Source organism: Lactuca serriola, chromosome 8, assembly GCF_051521515.1.
Source record: "Lactuca serriola cultivar US96UC23 chromosome 8, Lser_US96UC23_V15, whole genome shotgun sequence".
Lineage (NCBI taxonomy): Eukaryota > Viridiplantae > Streptophyta > Magnoliopsida > Asterales > Asteraceae > Lactuca > Lactuca serriola.
This window is the reverse complement of record NC_136415.1, coordinates 314,010,436-314,026,843: the sequence shown is the minus strand read 5'-3', so window position 1 is coordinate 314,026,843 and position 16,408 is coordinate 314,010,436.

The following is a 16,408-nucleotide window of genomic DNA, read 5'->3' as shown; positions in this document are numbered from 1 at the left end:
AGTTGATAAAACCATTTAAGTATAAGAAGCATTTATTTGAATCACAGTCTATAAGTAAGTTTGGATAGTAAAACAATTTGTAAAACATTTCAAAGTAAAGCAGTTTGATAAACAGTTTGAACAGTGGTAAAAATCGTTGTTTTCCTAGTTATTAATCACATGTGATTAAATGCAATCACATGTGATTGAAACAATAACTATAAGTATTTGACTTGTATTCCCCCCCATAAAGTGTTTAAAACATTTAAAATCATCACAAAGGTTGATTCAAGGGGTATGAACTCACTTGTGGTGAGTCGTTTGAATTGCAGTGTCGGCTACCGTGCTAGGTGGCAAACGGAGACTGGTTTACACGCACGAGCCTAGTTATCATATAATAAGCATATATATAACTAATTAGACAAATAATAACTTAAATAAATAAGTTAATACACTTAGAAAACATATAAACACTTTTATGAGTGTTTAAGGTTCAAATGGTTGCATCTAAGTTGCTACGGGAAAAGGCAAAAGGGTTTGAAACATCAAATGGCCTTGTATAGGAGTTCACCATCCAACAACCCCACACCTTGGAGTTTACGGCCGTAAACTCATGGGTTTATGGCCGTGAACTCCTCAAATGGTGGTTTTGGGTGTTTTGTGGTGCTATCTTGCTTCTAGAACACTCCTAGCTTTGTTGGAATAACACATGAAGTAGTTTAAGGCTCTAGAATACTCCATTGTGGAGTTTACGGCCTAAAGTCCATTCACCCTAGAGTTTACGACCGTAAACTCCTATGGGGTGATGGCTTTTAATTGTTTTGAGGCCCTTAAACATCAAGGATGGCTTCCATGAATTTATCTAAGGCTAATGGGGACAAGAGGCACACTTTTGTGCCTTCACTTGGAGTTTACGGCCCAAGATATGTTCCTTGGCCGTAAACTCCTTTCAAGGAGTGATTTTTATGTGTTCTACTCTCCATTCTAGTCCCAAGTATTCAAGGTAAATTGTCTTAAGGCCTAAGGTGTGCTTGGAATGATTTTTACCCTACAAAAAAGGGGTTTACGGCCCAAGAGGGGTTCTTGCCGTAAACTCCTACAAACTTGTGATTTTGTAGGGTTTAGATGTCTTAAATAAGCACAAGTATTAGTGGGTAAAGTCCTTTAGCATTAAGGGGAAGTTTAGGGCACTTATGCCCCTTTAAAAGGGGTTTACGGCCCAAGGAAGTTCCTTGGCCGTAAACTCCAAAGACTTGTGTTTCTTGGATGCTTTTTGGCCTATAAAGATCATACCCTAACCCCTAAACAAGTTGTATAACAAGGAATCGGGACTAGGAAGCCTTTAAGTTCCATTTTGGAGTTTACTCCCCAAGAACGTTCTTGGGCGGTAAACTCCCGGATCTTGTAATCTAAACATGTAATTTATGTTAATAAGCACCTAACAAGTATTGAAACACATTTAGTAAAGTAGACTCACAATATGGGATGAAAACCCGAAGATCCGTCAGAGAGAATATGGCTTTTGTCTATTTGGAATTGTGAATAATGAATTAATTTAATTCAGAAAACTATTTATAGTCCTGGAATATTTTGGCAGAAAATATTTTTATTCCTGATATTGGACTGTAACATTATGAAACTTGGAATGCCCAAATTTCACAAAACCAGGAGTATCCACTCTCCTGATATCATCTAAAACATAAACCCTAATGTACACAGACTAGTTCGGAAAAGTATGAAAATCACTGAAACTGAACTAGCTTCTACTGAATAGATGATGTTCGTACAAATGGAAATTTCGGGTTGTCACATCATCCCCCTGTTAAAGGGAATTTCGTCCCGAAATTAGAATTTAAGCAAATAAAAGTTACAAACAATTAAGCGAAAAGATGAGGGTATTTCAACTTCATCTGATCCTCGCGTTCCCAAGTGAATTCCGGTCCTCGCTTGGCGTTCCAGCGAACCTTCACGATAGGGATACGGCTTTGTTTCGTCTGCTTGACCTCATGGTCCATGATTTCTACAGGTTCTTCCACGAAGTTGAGGCTCTCGTTGATCTCGATCTCGTCAAGTGGGATTACGAGAGTCTCGTCGGACAGACACTTTTTCAAGTTAGATACGTGGAATGTAGAATGTACGTTACGCAGTGTGTCGGGTAGATCAAGTTTGTAAGCTACAGGGCCGACTCTGGCAAGAATCTCGAAAGGCCCTATGTACCTTCGATTAAGCTTCCCACGCTTTCCGAAACGTATCAAGCCTTTCCAGGGTGAGACTTTGAGAAGGACTCGGTCTCCCACCTGAAATTCCAAAGGTTTTCTTCGTTTATCGGCGTAGCTCTTCTGTCGGTCTCTAGAGGCTTTCAATCGTTCACGGATCTGAACGATTTTCTCTGTCGTTTCCCGAATGATTTCCTGACCAGTGAGAGTACTGTCGGAAGCTTGCCCCCTTGCTAATTGGGTATCACCAACCTCAGCCCAGCACAGAGGGGATCTGCACTTGCGGCTGTAGAGAGCTTCGAATGGAGCAGCCTTGATGCTTGTGTGATAACTGTTATTATAGGAAAATTCGACAAGGGGTAAATGAGTATCCCATGCTTTCCCAAAATCAATCACACAGGCTCGCAACATATCTTCCAGTGTTTGGATGGTTCTCTCACTCTGTCCGTCGGTCTGTGGATGGTAGGCTGTGCTCATGTCCAGCCTTGTTCCTAGGGAACGTTGTAGTGATTGCCAAAATCTTGAGGTGAACCTACTATCTCTATCGGAGATAATGGACATAGGTACACCATGCAACCGTACAATTTCCCTAATGTATGTTCTTGTAAGTTTCTCCATCTTGTCGGTTTCTTTGATAGGCAGGAAGTGTGCAGACTTGGTCAATCTATCAACGATGACCCATATGGTGTCAAGTCCACCCGTCGTCTTGGGCAACTTGGTTATGAAGTCCATAGTGATCCGCTCCCACTTCCATTCTGGAATCTCTGGTTGTTGCAGTAAACCAGAGGGCTTCTGGTACTCGACCTTAACCTTTGCGCAAGTAAGGCATTTACTCACGAAGGTAGCAATCTCTGCTTTCATATTAGGCCACCAGTATAGCTTTTTAAGATCCAGATACATCTTATCTGAACCTGGGTGTACGGAATACCAAGTGTTGTGCGCCTCGGTCATGACCAAGTCTCGGAAACCACCGTGTTTCGGTGTCCAGATCCGGTTCATGAAAAATAAAGCTCCGTCACCCTTGGCTTCGAAGTTCTTGTCCATTCCTCTAAGGGATTCACTCGACACATTTTCAGGTTTCATGGCCTCAAGCTGAGCCGCCTGAATTTGCTTCGTCAGGTGTGAATGGATGGTTATTGATAATGACTTGACCTTGCGACCAGAATATTCTTCCGACTTAGGGCGTCTGCTACTACGTTGGCTTTACCCGGGTGATAACGAATATCGCATTCGTAGTCACTGAGTAATTCGACCCACCGTCGTTGTCTCATGTTGAGCTCCTTCTGATCGAAAATGTGTTGTAAACTCTTGTGGTCGGTAAAGATAGTGCTCTTCGTTCCATACAAGTAATGTCTCCAGATCTTCAGAGCAAACACTACTGCTCCTAGTTCAAGATCGTGGGTCGTGTAGTTAACCTCATGTCTCTTCAACTGTCTCGAGGCGTAGGCGATGACCTTACCTCGCTGCATCAGAACACATCCGAGTCCTTGATTGGATGCATCGCAATAGACTACGAAGTCTTCTATTCCTTCTGGAAGGGATAGTATTGGTGCGGTGCATAAGGCTCGTTTGAGCGTTTGGAACGCTCTTTCTTGCTTCTCTTCCCAGTCAAAGGCCACGCCTTTTTGGGTCAGGGTCGTAAGAGGCTTCGCTATTCGGGAGAAGTTCTGAATGAACCTGCGGTAGTAGCCAGCGAGACCTAGAAATTGACGAATTTCTGTAGGTGTCTTTGGTGCTGACCAGTTCTCAATGACTTTTATTTTGGATGGGTCTACGTGGATTCCCTCTTCGCTTACCACGTGTCCTAAGAATTCGACCCTCCGGATCCAAAATTCACATTTCGAGAATTTCGCATAAAGTTTCTCTTTCCGTAGTGTCTCTAGAACTTGTCGTAAGTGGTCGCCATGCTCCTTCTTACTTCTGGAGTAGATCAGGATGTCGTCAATGAAAACGATGACGAACTGATCTAAGTAAGGTCGGCATACTCTATTCATCAGATCCATGAAGACTGCGGGCGCATTGGTCAATCCGAATGGCATCACCACGAACTCGTAGTGTCCGTAACGAGTTCGGAAGGCTGTCTTTGGCACATCCTCCTCGAGCACTCGTAACTGGTGATATCCGGATCTCAGATCAATCTTGGAAAAATAGTTCGCCCCTTGCAGTTGGTTGAATAGATCGTCTATGCGTGGCAGAGGGTAACGATTTTTGATCGTCAATTTGTTGAGTTCTCTGTAGTCAATACACATACAGAATGATCCGTCTTTCTTCTTAACGAACAAGACCGGTGCTCCCCAAGGTGAGAAACTTGGTCTTATAAAGCCCTTGCTGAGGAGTTCGTTAAGTTGACCAGAGAGTTCTTGCATCTCGGCTGGTGCTAAACGGTAGGGCGACTTGGCTACTGGGGTAGCTCCTGGGACTAAGTCGATTCTGAACTCGACTTGTCGTTGCGGAGGTAACCCGGGTAGTTCTTCTGGGAAAATGTCGGGGAAGTCGCTCACTACTGGGAGGTTCTTTAGTTCTTTCGTTTCTAGGTTCGTGTCGACGACGTGAGCAAGAAATGCGTGGTATTCTTTGCACAGATATTTCTGTGCTTGAATACTAGATATAATGCGAAGACTCGCACCAGGTTTGTCGCCGTAGACTATGAGGGTTTCGTTAGACGGGAGGTTTAGACGGACTGCTTTCTCGTAGCACATGATGTCGGCGCGATAAAGACTTAACCAATCCATGCCGATAATAACGTCGAAACTTTTTATTGATACCGGCATAAGGTCGATTGGGAATGAATGGTTATCTAAGGTTAGAAGACAACCTAAGTATATGCTATTAGTACTTTCAGTTTTCCCATTGGCCATTTCTACTGTGAATTGTTCATTAAGTGCGTGTGGTTGTTGCTTAAGCATGCGAGCAAATTTGTGGTTTACGAAGCTTCGCTCCGCTCCACTATCGAACAGAATGCATGCATAGGAGTTATCAAGGAGGAACGTACCAGTCACCACTGTCGGGTCAGCAACTGCTTCCCCGTGGCCTATAGCTAGTACCCTCCCTGCTCCTCCAGTATTCCTCGTCTTAGGGCAGTTCCTTTTAAAGTGGCCTGCTTCGCCACATCCATAGCAAGTTGGGCTCACGCCAGAGCCAAGAACTTGGGAGATCGGTTACGCCGGGAACTTACAGAATCGGACGGTGTGTCCTTTTCTGTGGCAGTTAGTACACTGCATTTCACGGCAGGCGCCGTTGTGGTGGAAGTTGCATTTGTTGCACTTCGGCAAACTTCCAGAATACTGCTTCCCCGGAGCAGTAACAGCAGTAGGGGCTACCGCAACATGTACTGCTACGATTTGCTGTTTCTTTGAAGCTCGCTGCTTCTTCTTCTCATCCCAGAACTTCCGCTTGTTGCCAGCGGGTTTGGAGGGTTCTGGGATGGCTTGGGTGGTTGTGGATGCAGGGGTCTTGACTCCATGGTCAATAAGTCTTTGTGCTAATCGCTTGGCACTGTCGAAAGTAGCGGGGTTGGATGCTAAGACATTCCCCTGGTACGGAGGCATTAGCCCCCATACATACCGCTCAATCTTCTTCCCTTCAGTGGGAACCATATTGGGGCATAGGGCCACCAGTTCGCTAAAGCGGGCAGTGTAAGCGATCACGTTGGTGCCCTTCATGGTCAGATTCCAGAGTTCATGTTCTAAAAAGCTGGCCTCGGTACCTGTCTACTGACGACCTGAGAATACAAGTTATTTTGAAAGAGTTTATCAGCATTAAGCTGGTGAGTTCATAAGTATTTTAGTGTCAATGTTTCTTGTAAAAACGTTTGAACCTGTCTCAATGTATAAGTCTGTAAAAATGTAAGCAAATGTTTGAAAGTGTTTGTAAAAGCTTGAATCTCTCAGAAAATCCTATATTTTCTATAAAAGTAACCTTCTACCAAGGCTAAACTATTTTGTAAATCTGTCTGTTGTAAAAGTGTGTGATTTCCCAAGTATAACTATCATTTGATAAAATATAGTTTGTACATTAATGCTTAAGTGAGATTATCACTAAAATATGTAACGGGTAAATCATTGTAGTACTGTAGCTTTGTATAATAAGACTACTCTTGTACTAAATACTACTACCTTAAACCGGATTTATATTAAGGTATATCGTGATAAATTGCACCATGCTATCGACTGGTAATAATGACATAATGAATGGACGTAATAAAAGAAATGACGTTTGGCACCCGCAGACCTGCAGGTCCGGCTGTAGCTAGCAGCAAGGTGTAGGATAGTCAATCCAGTATAGATCTATACGCAAACTCACGCTCTCCCTCCAAGAGAATTCTGGCTACAACTCGGGCCATGACATTTAAGGCATGCTCCGACACAGTGGATCACGATTATCAACGTATTTGTGTATATGTATCGTTTCTCGTTCTAGTATGACTGTATATGTACTTGTTTCTAGTATAGCTGTATATGTATTGTTTCTAGTATATCTGTATATGTATTGTTTCTAGTACATCTGTATATGTATTGTTTCTAGTATATCTGTATATGTATTGTTTCTAGTATTTCTGTATATGTATTGTTTCTAGTATATCTGTATATGTATTGTTTCTAGTATTTCTGTATATGTATTGTTTCTAGCATATCTGTATATGTATTGTTTCTAGTATATCTGTATATGTATTGTCCTGTGTTACCCCGATGGTAACTAACTAATGATGTACTGATAAGTATGAATATGGAAGTACTTTTATGTCTATATATGTATATATGATATATAAGTAATATTGAAACGACCTTCGGATGGTCACTCGAAATCCCACCAGACCACATCTCAAGGCGCGAAAAGGAAATAGGGCGGATGGCTTTCCTAGGTCCTTTAAACATTATTTATACATCTATACATATATGGATAGTAAAACAATTTGTAAAACATTTCAAAGTATAAGAAGCATTTATTTGAATCACAGTCTATAAGTAAGTTTGGATAGTAAAACAATTTGTAAAACATTTCAAAGTAAAGCAGTTTGATAAACAGTTTGAACAGTGGTAAAAATCGTTGTTTTCCTAGTTATTAATCACATGTGATTAAATGCAATCACATGTGATTGAAACAATAACTATAAGTATTTGACTTGTATTCCCCCCCATAAAGTGTTTAAAACATTTAAAATCATCACAAAGGTTGATTCAAGGGGTATGAACTCACTTGTGGTGAGTCGTTTGAATTGCAGTGTCGGCTACCGTGCTAGGTGGCAAACGGAGACTGGTTTACACGCACGAGCCTAGTTATCATATAATAAGCATATATATAACTAATTAGACAAATAATAACTTAAATAAATAAGTTAATACACTTAGAAAACATATAAACACTTTTATGAGTGTTTAAGGTTCAAATGGTTGCATCTAAGTTGCTACGGGAAAAGGCAAAAGGGTTTGAAACATCAAATGGCCTTGTATAGGAGTTCACCATCCAACAACCCCACACCTTGGAGTTTACGGCCGTAAACTCGTGGGTTTATGGCCGTGAACTCCTCAAATGGTGGTTTTGGGTGTTTTGTGGTGCTATCTTGCTTCTAGAACACTCCTAGCTTTGTTGGAATAACACATGAAGTAGTTTAAGGCTCTAGAATACTCCATTGTGGAGTTTACGGCCTAAAGTCCATTCACCCTAGAGTTTACGACCGTAAACTCCTATGGGGTGATGGCTTTTAATTGTTTTGAGGCCCTTAAACATCAAGGATGGCTTCCATGAATTTATCTAAGGCTAATGGGGACAAGAGGCACACTTTTGTGCCTTCACTTGGAGTTTACGGCCCAAGATATGTTCCTTGGCCGTAAACTCCTTTCAAGGAGTGATTTTTATGTGTTCTACTCTCCATTCTAGTCCCAAGTATTCAAGGTAAATTGTCTTAAGGCCTAAGGTGTGCTTGGAATGATTTTTACCCTACAAAAAAGGGGTTTACGGCCCAAGAGGGGTTCTTGCCGTAAACTCCTACAAACTTGTGATTTTGTAGGGTTTAGATGTCTTAAATAAGCACAAGTATTAGTGGGTAAAGTCCTTTAGCATTAAGGGGAAGTTTAGGGCACTTATGCCCCTTTAAAAGGGGTTTACGGCCCAAGGAAGTTCCTTGGCCGTAAACTCCAAAGACTTGTGTTTCTTGGATGCTTTTTGGCCTATAAAGATCATACCCTAACCCCTAAACAAGTTGTATAACAAGGAATCGGGACTAGGAAGCCTTTAAGTTCCATTTTGGAGTTTACTCCCCAAGAACGTTCTTGGGCGGTAAACTCCCGGATCTTGTAATCTAAACATGTAATTTATGTTAATAAGCACCTAACAAGTAGTGAAACACATTTAGTAAAGTAGACTCACAATATGGGATGAAAACCCGAAGATCCGTCAGAGAGAATATGGCTTTTCTCTATTTGGAATTGTGAATAATGAATTAATTTAATTCATAAAACTATTTATAGTCCTGGAATATTTTGGCAGAAAATATTTTTATTCCTGATATTGGACTGTAACATTATGAAACTTGGAATGCCCAAATTTCACAAAACCAGGAGTATCCATTCTCCTGATATCATCTAAAACATAAACCCTAATGTACACAGACTAGTTCGGAAAAGTATGAAAATCACTGAAACTGAACTAGCTTCTACTGAATAGATGATGTTCGTACAATTGGAAATTTCGGGTTGTCAAAACTTCTCCCTTCATTAAAAGTATTAATGATAAATACTAAGTAACTAAACCATTTATAAATACCCAATCTTAGTTACTTAGGAAAATGTGAATAAGGTGCTAATCCATGAAACTACACTTTGCACTTGGTTTAAGTCGGTTAGTGGAGCGTGTGTGTGGTTAACCGACACACTAACTCGTATTTAACAAGGTAGTGAAAGGGTAACTTAATGTTTATCATAGTATCGATGGAGCGTGTGTGGTTAACCAACACATCGATTGAGGGGTAAACACTTAAGGGCACCAAGTAATTTGCATGGTTACTTCACACCTTGTTTTGTGATCCTCGGCATCCCAGTCACAAAACCTGAAGGGCACACTCGAGATTGAAACATGCCATTGAACAGTTCAATGAATCTCAAATATCTAGGAGTTTCAAATCCAATTAAAACCTAATAATACATTTCGTTTATAGCTTGGATTACGGCATCCCTCTTCTAAGTTATAAAATAGTTTGTTTGGTCCTAGCCTTAATATTTCATATTGGGTATATTAAGGACTTTAGATCAACTATCTTGAATATCTCCCAAAACACGTCTGGTTTAGACATCTATGATCTTCCCAAATCTCTTGGAACTTCACTTCCTACATCTCCTCCAATTATTCTCCCTAACCCACAAGTTCAAGGTCACTCACGCCCTATTGACAAAGCAAGGTCTAGGTGTGATCACATCTTGGAGATGAAGTCACATATTGACAAGCCAGGAGAGTTGGGTGTCAAAGTCTTGAGAAAGTTGGTGGTTCAATCACTTTCTATGTCACATAGTGAGTTCCTTTGGGACTCCTATGAAACAGACTATGACAAGACCCTTAATGATCTTATCTATTTGCTAAGATCAACTTCCTAAAACTTGATGGACATTGATAATGGTGACACCGAAAATCCAGAAAAAGCATTCTCTTCCCAATGGAAAGGGGTCGGCCATAGTCAACTTGGTTGACCAAATGGTAAAGAGAAAGGCTAAGTCTGTGATAGTCCCATGTTCCATTACCAAAGCGTCCATATGTTAAATTGCCAAAGGAAGGGACATTAGTTGTGAAGCTGCCAATTTTACCTGAGGATGTTAAAGTCAATAAGTTTGACTCTACTTCAGGTAAGGTCCACTATCTAACTCGGCTAAGTTTCTATTCTGAGATTCTTGATACATGATGTGACTGGGTCACATGGTGATGTTTTAAGAATCAATGAAAAGTGAAGAAACTTAAAGAAAGAATATGCTGAATCTTATCGCGTACATGGATTTCCATCGCATAGTTTGAAGATCGGATTCTTAGGCTACTTCTTAGGAGTTATGATAAATAACAACAAAAGTTTTCATGTGCTTTTGCACTGTAAGGATAGTTTTCCGCAAAGTTTTAAAATAAAAGGAAATTTTAAATTTTATTTATTTTAAAATATCCTTATAATGGCATTTGGGGAAAATCGTTGCTTATATGATTCCATTAATAGCAAGAGTCGAAATATGAAATCGATTCTTTCATTTGTGGTAGTGTCTAAATTTACCAAATAAGGAAAGATTCTCATCACCCAAGTTTCAATTGGACCGGAACTTGGAATCATGCAAGTTGTATAGCATGATGCATGAGAACTTTCAAGTATTGGAAAAATTAATACTAATTACTTGTTCGCATGCATGTGTGAGTCAAGTGAAGGACTAAGGGATCGAGTAAACATTCTTGTGCACTGGTCAAGTGCACCACAAAATATCGATAAGATTATTCTTCATAATTTACTAAAGCTCAGTAAATATGGTTATACTTACAAGCTTAAGTGTAATTCTGAGACATTGGAAAAGGTTCCAATGTACGGCAGAGCGAATAAGAAGAATAAAATTAGGCAGAAGGATAAAAGTTTCTCAAATCTAAAAAGATGGGAGAGTACTTTAGTATCAGTTTTTATGATCATCTTACTGATTTAGAGACCTTATCACAATTCATCCTCTAAGTGCCTTCTTATAGCTAAGAAGAGCAGCTATGAATTGTTGAAGTGGTTAAATCAAGAAGATGATTCATACTTCGTTCCAATACAAGTCTTAGAGTCATACTCCAAGATTGTAACTTGAGTGACATGTCTTAAAGAAGGTTTAAAACACTTGTCAAATGTAAGAGTAAAAGTTTTCTACTCTTGTACATTTGAAATTGGTAAGTAGTGATGTTTTGGATAAAATAAAGACCAACTGAGGCCAATTTTGTGAAGTGTTTCTCTTGATTAGAATCCACACTATCTCTTGAATAATTGACAAGAAAGTCTTATATGTCAAGAGGACAGTGGGAGTCTTAAAATTCTTGAAAGTCTCAAGAACTAATCAAGAATAAAACATGAAGTTCTTCACTAGCACACAACTTGAGGTTTATAACCTATCGTGTTGACATATTCTGTGCCCATTCCAATTAAATTTGGCTTTGCATATGAGTTCTTAGAGTTCTAAATTAGTTCAATTACAACTTGGAAGCATTGGCAGGCCCTTGAACTGCCAAATGGCAAGAAATTAAGATTGAGTTCCGTCCATATGAGTTTGGATTTGTCATTATCCTTGTCTTGTGACTATGGTTTTGACAATTCACATGGATAAGAACACATACACCATTAAATCTAAGTGTCATAAGGTTTCTCTCCAATTCATGAAAATGATGGTGAGGAAACACTTTCACTAAGTAGATTTTAGCTAGATAGTAATTGTGATATTTGCATTCTCAAAGTCGTTAGTGGAGTGTGTGTGGTTTACCGGCACACTAACATGGACTTGTGAGAAGTGGCAAAAAAGGTCTAAACAATTGAGACTATGATTATGGCATCCCTTTTCATAGTTCTTAAAAATTGTTTAGACACACCTGTGAGCTCTCTAAGATAAGGTGTATGATTATGATAAAGTTTTATCAAAACAATCTAGTATCAGAAATCCGAACTTTGGTAAGAAAGTCAGCTAATTTCTGAGTACATGTCAAAGCTAGTGGGAGCATAAGTGTTATGCTAATAATCATCATGTTAGTGGGAGCATGATAATTATGATAATGGTTGCAAGTTAGCAATGTTAATTATAGAAAACAAATGTTTCAATTGGGAAAGAGTTGTTTTGCTATAATTAAGGGAGAGGAAATTATACTTCATCTCAAATCTAGAAAGCTTAGATTGGGGTTTTAATCGTATTTAATCAAGGATATATATATATATATATATATATATATATATATATATATATATATGAATTTCATGTTGGAATGGCTCAACATAACGAAATTTTGTATATGGGTCCATTATTTGCGTTCTAAAATTCGATTATGATTACGGAATCCCTTTTCATAATCTGAATTATGAGAACTTGGCAAATAGAAATGGAAATATTATAGCAAAAGACTGGTTTAGTCTTTATGTGAGACATCATGAATCGTGTCCCATATGCTTCGAATATAGGATCAATTACATGTGCTATATTCATCCTTTCTAAAATTTTCCAAATGCCTGGGGCATTACGAAGGGAAAAGGTCTAGAATTGGATGTAACTAAAAGGATTAAACAATTATCGAGGACAATCTATGGTTTACCAAAGATTGGTTGCTCAAGGACAATTGCAAGTATAGTGATAATTTTGGAAGGACCATATTGACATAATTTGTAAGGAGGCAACTCTTGTTCAGAAGTGATAGTCAAAATGGAATATGGAAATGTTTCAAAGTTAGAAATTATTCAATCTGTGTATGATTAGGAAACTTAATGCAAGAAGGATGTTTCTAAGGTGCTGATCTCCTTTGGAATACTTTGTAATGATTGTTGTCAAGTGTTTCTGACTTTGTGCATAATCATTACAAGAAGATCAATGCATATAAGTTTAGAATCTAACAGATTTCAGTAAATGGCATGAATTTGGAATTCTTGCATTTGCAGTAAGATTTGGGACTGTGAAAAGAGGATCATTGGAGTTATGTTCAATTGATCTATTTCACAAAGTAAAGATCATAGACAAGCATAGTATGCATACTTAGTGTGTGGCATGACTAGTGTTTAGAAAAACATAGTGTACATGCTTGGAGCATGGGACAAATATTGTGTTAATTCAAGAACAAAGTTGATAGCTGAAACAGTATACAATGAATAATGTGTAATCATATGGTGATAAATAAAAGGCGTTTTATTTATATTCATAAGTTCTGAGACCATATTGGATTCGATTATTATTGTGTTTCATTTTGCATGTTTTAACTTCCAGAATAACTAGGTCATTGTTCTGATTGACTAAGTTATTCAAACCATCCACAGTTGGTCATATGTTGGAAGTAGATATGAATCAAGACTGTCATGGGTTGGCTTGTAGAAGTCTAGGATGTTGGACAAAGGGCTACAACACTCATGAGTGCTCATAAGTTCTGAGTATTTGATTCAACCCGCGCTCATTGGAATCACTTCATGGATTTTATCACGATTGATCATGAGACGATAATATCTTATATTATTCAAACCTAGAGATATGAGTTATTACTATGAGTTGGTTGTACATTGATTGCACGAAAACACATTCGGTAACTCGGTGTTATAAAACGTGCCTTTGTGTGTGATTCAACAAGTAGTAGAACAAGCCATATGAGTCGAAGTTTATCCATTCCTTTTACCTTCAGGGTAAACGTGATATCTATGGGCCCCTCGATGATTTTATGATGACAAATGGAAGTGCTCGGCCGGGCCAGGACTGATTTGATTTGTTCAATTAGTCAGTCATCATAAATCAGAAATCAGGAAACAACAAATGGACAGAGAGAATGATTATAATCCATGTCTAAGTCCATATGATATCTAGAATGGAGGAATATATGATCCCTTATCTAATGGACAATTCATTGACAAAGGACAGAAGCTTTTGAGAGCTACGATTGCTAGTCGGTTCTTGAAGTCATACGCAATAATAGTTTTAGACTTATCCATGTGGGAGAATGTTGGATTAATGTCTAAGTCCATAACTATAATTGGTAAGACTTGACCTGACCCGACATGGTCCATTTGGGTTGCATGGCATCATGCATTTGGATAGACTATAATGAGAGAAATAACACTTAAGGTTGGTTAATATATTATAAGTTCTAATATATTAATAAGATTATTTAATTCGTATTGATCAAGAATTAATCTGGAATTAATTATGTGATCAAAAGAAGACTAATTAAATAAATGAGTTGATTGTGTAAATCAACCATACTTATATAGTGGGCTAATGCTCCATGGATTATCCAGTTGGGCTAAAACCCATATGATGCTCCATGGTGTTTTTGTACCCATGGATCATGGAAATGAAAGGCCATGTTAATTAGGGTTTACATGGTGTAACCCTAACTATATATGCATCTTAGTCTTGAGCAAAATCGGCCACTAGAGAGAGTAAGAAAGGGCTAGCTGATTTTCATGAAGTGTGAAGTTCTCTCAAGTCATTCCATTTGTATTTGGTGTTGTGTGAACCATTTGAGGTGTCACACTTGAGGCACTAGGCACTCAAGCTTCATGAAGACTTTCTACATCAAAGAGGTATGTATTCTATCTTGTTATATTCATTGTTTTGTATGCTAGATTAGGATAATACCTTGGATGTTCATATTTGTATGTATAATAGAGAAAACAAAGATCCAAAGTATTTAGGGTTGCATGTACACTTAGGAGTGTTAGAATGCCAAAAACCCAATAGATATAGCATGTACATTTTACATTTCTTTTGATTTGCACATGCTAAGAGAAAGTCAGGAGGTGGAGCATTGAAGAATAAATCTAATCATGGGAAATTGGCGATCTTCTCCTGCAACCATGATTGAAACTTATGGCCCTGTGCTCGGTGGCGTTATTGTCCTGCAAGTTGAAGGAGGGAGAGTTGTTCTGCAATCATGTAAAGATAATATAGCTCTACGTGGAGTGTCTAGAAAAGCTCAATGTGAATTCTAATGAGGAGTTCGACATTGACATAGTCCTTAATTCCTTGGCATCTTGTTATCTTTAGTTAATATTTAACTATAATTTGAAGAACACAAAGACCACATTGGCCCATCTCCACAACTTGTTGCATACATCTAAATCAGGAATGAAAACGAATCAAGTTCCTTTTGCTAAAAGTGCTCCTGTCCTTCCCATTGGGCAAAAAAGAGGAAAGAAGAGGAAGTCTAATCCTCATTTGAACTCAAAAGGAAAGGCCCATGCTGGAACATCAAGTAGTGGGTCGAAGGCAAAGCCCAATTCAAATATTTATGTTGTTTGTGACCCCAAAGAGGCCACTTGCTACTATTGCAACGAAAAGGGCCATTACAAAATAAGCAACCCACGATACTTGCTAGACATTGAGGACTACAAGGTCAAGCCATCGTGAGCAGGTATATACCTTATTGAAGTCAATAATACACAACTTAATCGTTCTTGGGACCATGATACAGGATGTGGATTTGACATTTTCTCTCTAATTTGCAGGGGCTAAGAAAAATTGAGGAGGTGTAGCATGGATGAATAAATTCGATCATGGGAAATAGGTGATCTTCTCTAGCTACCATGATTGAAACTTATGGCCTTATGCTCGGTGGTGTTAATGTCCTGTAAGTTGAAGGAGGGAGAGTTTGTCTACAATGACGTGTAGTGAGTGCAGAGATATGTGGAGTGTCTAGAAAGGCTCAATGTGAATTGTGACGAGGTGTTAGCTATTGACTGTTGGATTAGTGTCTATGTCCATCACTATTTTGGTATGTACTTGACCCGATGGTGCATGGTCCTTTTGGGTTGCCTTCACCAAAGCAACTTGATAGGATGAATTATGGAGAGAGATGATTAATTATGATTTATTAATATATTATGAGAATAATATATTAAAGGAGAAATCATATTCTTTAATTAATATTAGTGAAGAATTAATAAGAATTAAATTTGTGGCTAAAAAGCATTAATTAAATAAAGGGGACTAGAACTGTCAATTGTGTGGTAGTTGAATATGATGGGTTGTGAGCATTCTAACACTTCGTAAGTGTACATGAAACCCTAATAACCTTGGATCTATGTTTTTCTAATTATCATGCAATGTTGATTTCCAAGGTTATGTTCCTTTCTAGCATACACGGGGAATAATTTTTCTTTGAATGAAAGATAGAACTACATACCTTGTTGTTGAAAGTGTTCCTTAAAACCTTGTGAGCCTAGCACCTCAAGTGTGATGCCTCGCATACTTCACACAACACCAAATGCAATGAACAAACTTGAGAGAAAACTCTAACACTTGCAAAATCGGCCAAGCCCTCTTCTTCTAGTTAGTGTGTCCGATTTTGGGGAGAAACACGTTGCTTATATAATGTGTTGCATTAGGTAAACCCTAATGTAACATGACTCTTCATTTCTTGATCCGTGGGTTAACTTCATGGAGCATCCTATGGGTGGAACCCAACTTGACAATCCATGGAGCCTCTTAGCCCACTACATAAGATATGGAAGATTTACATAATCTACCCATATATCTAATTAGTTATCT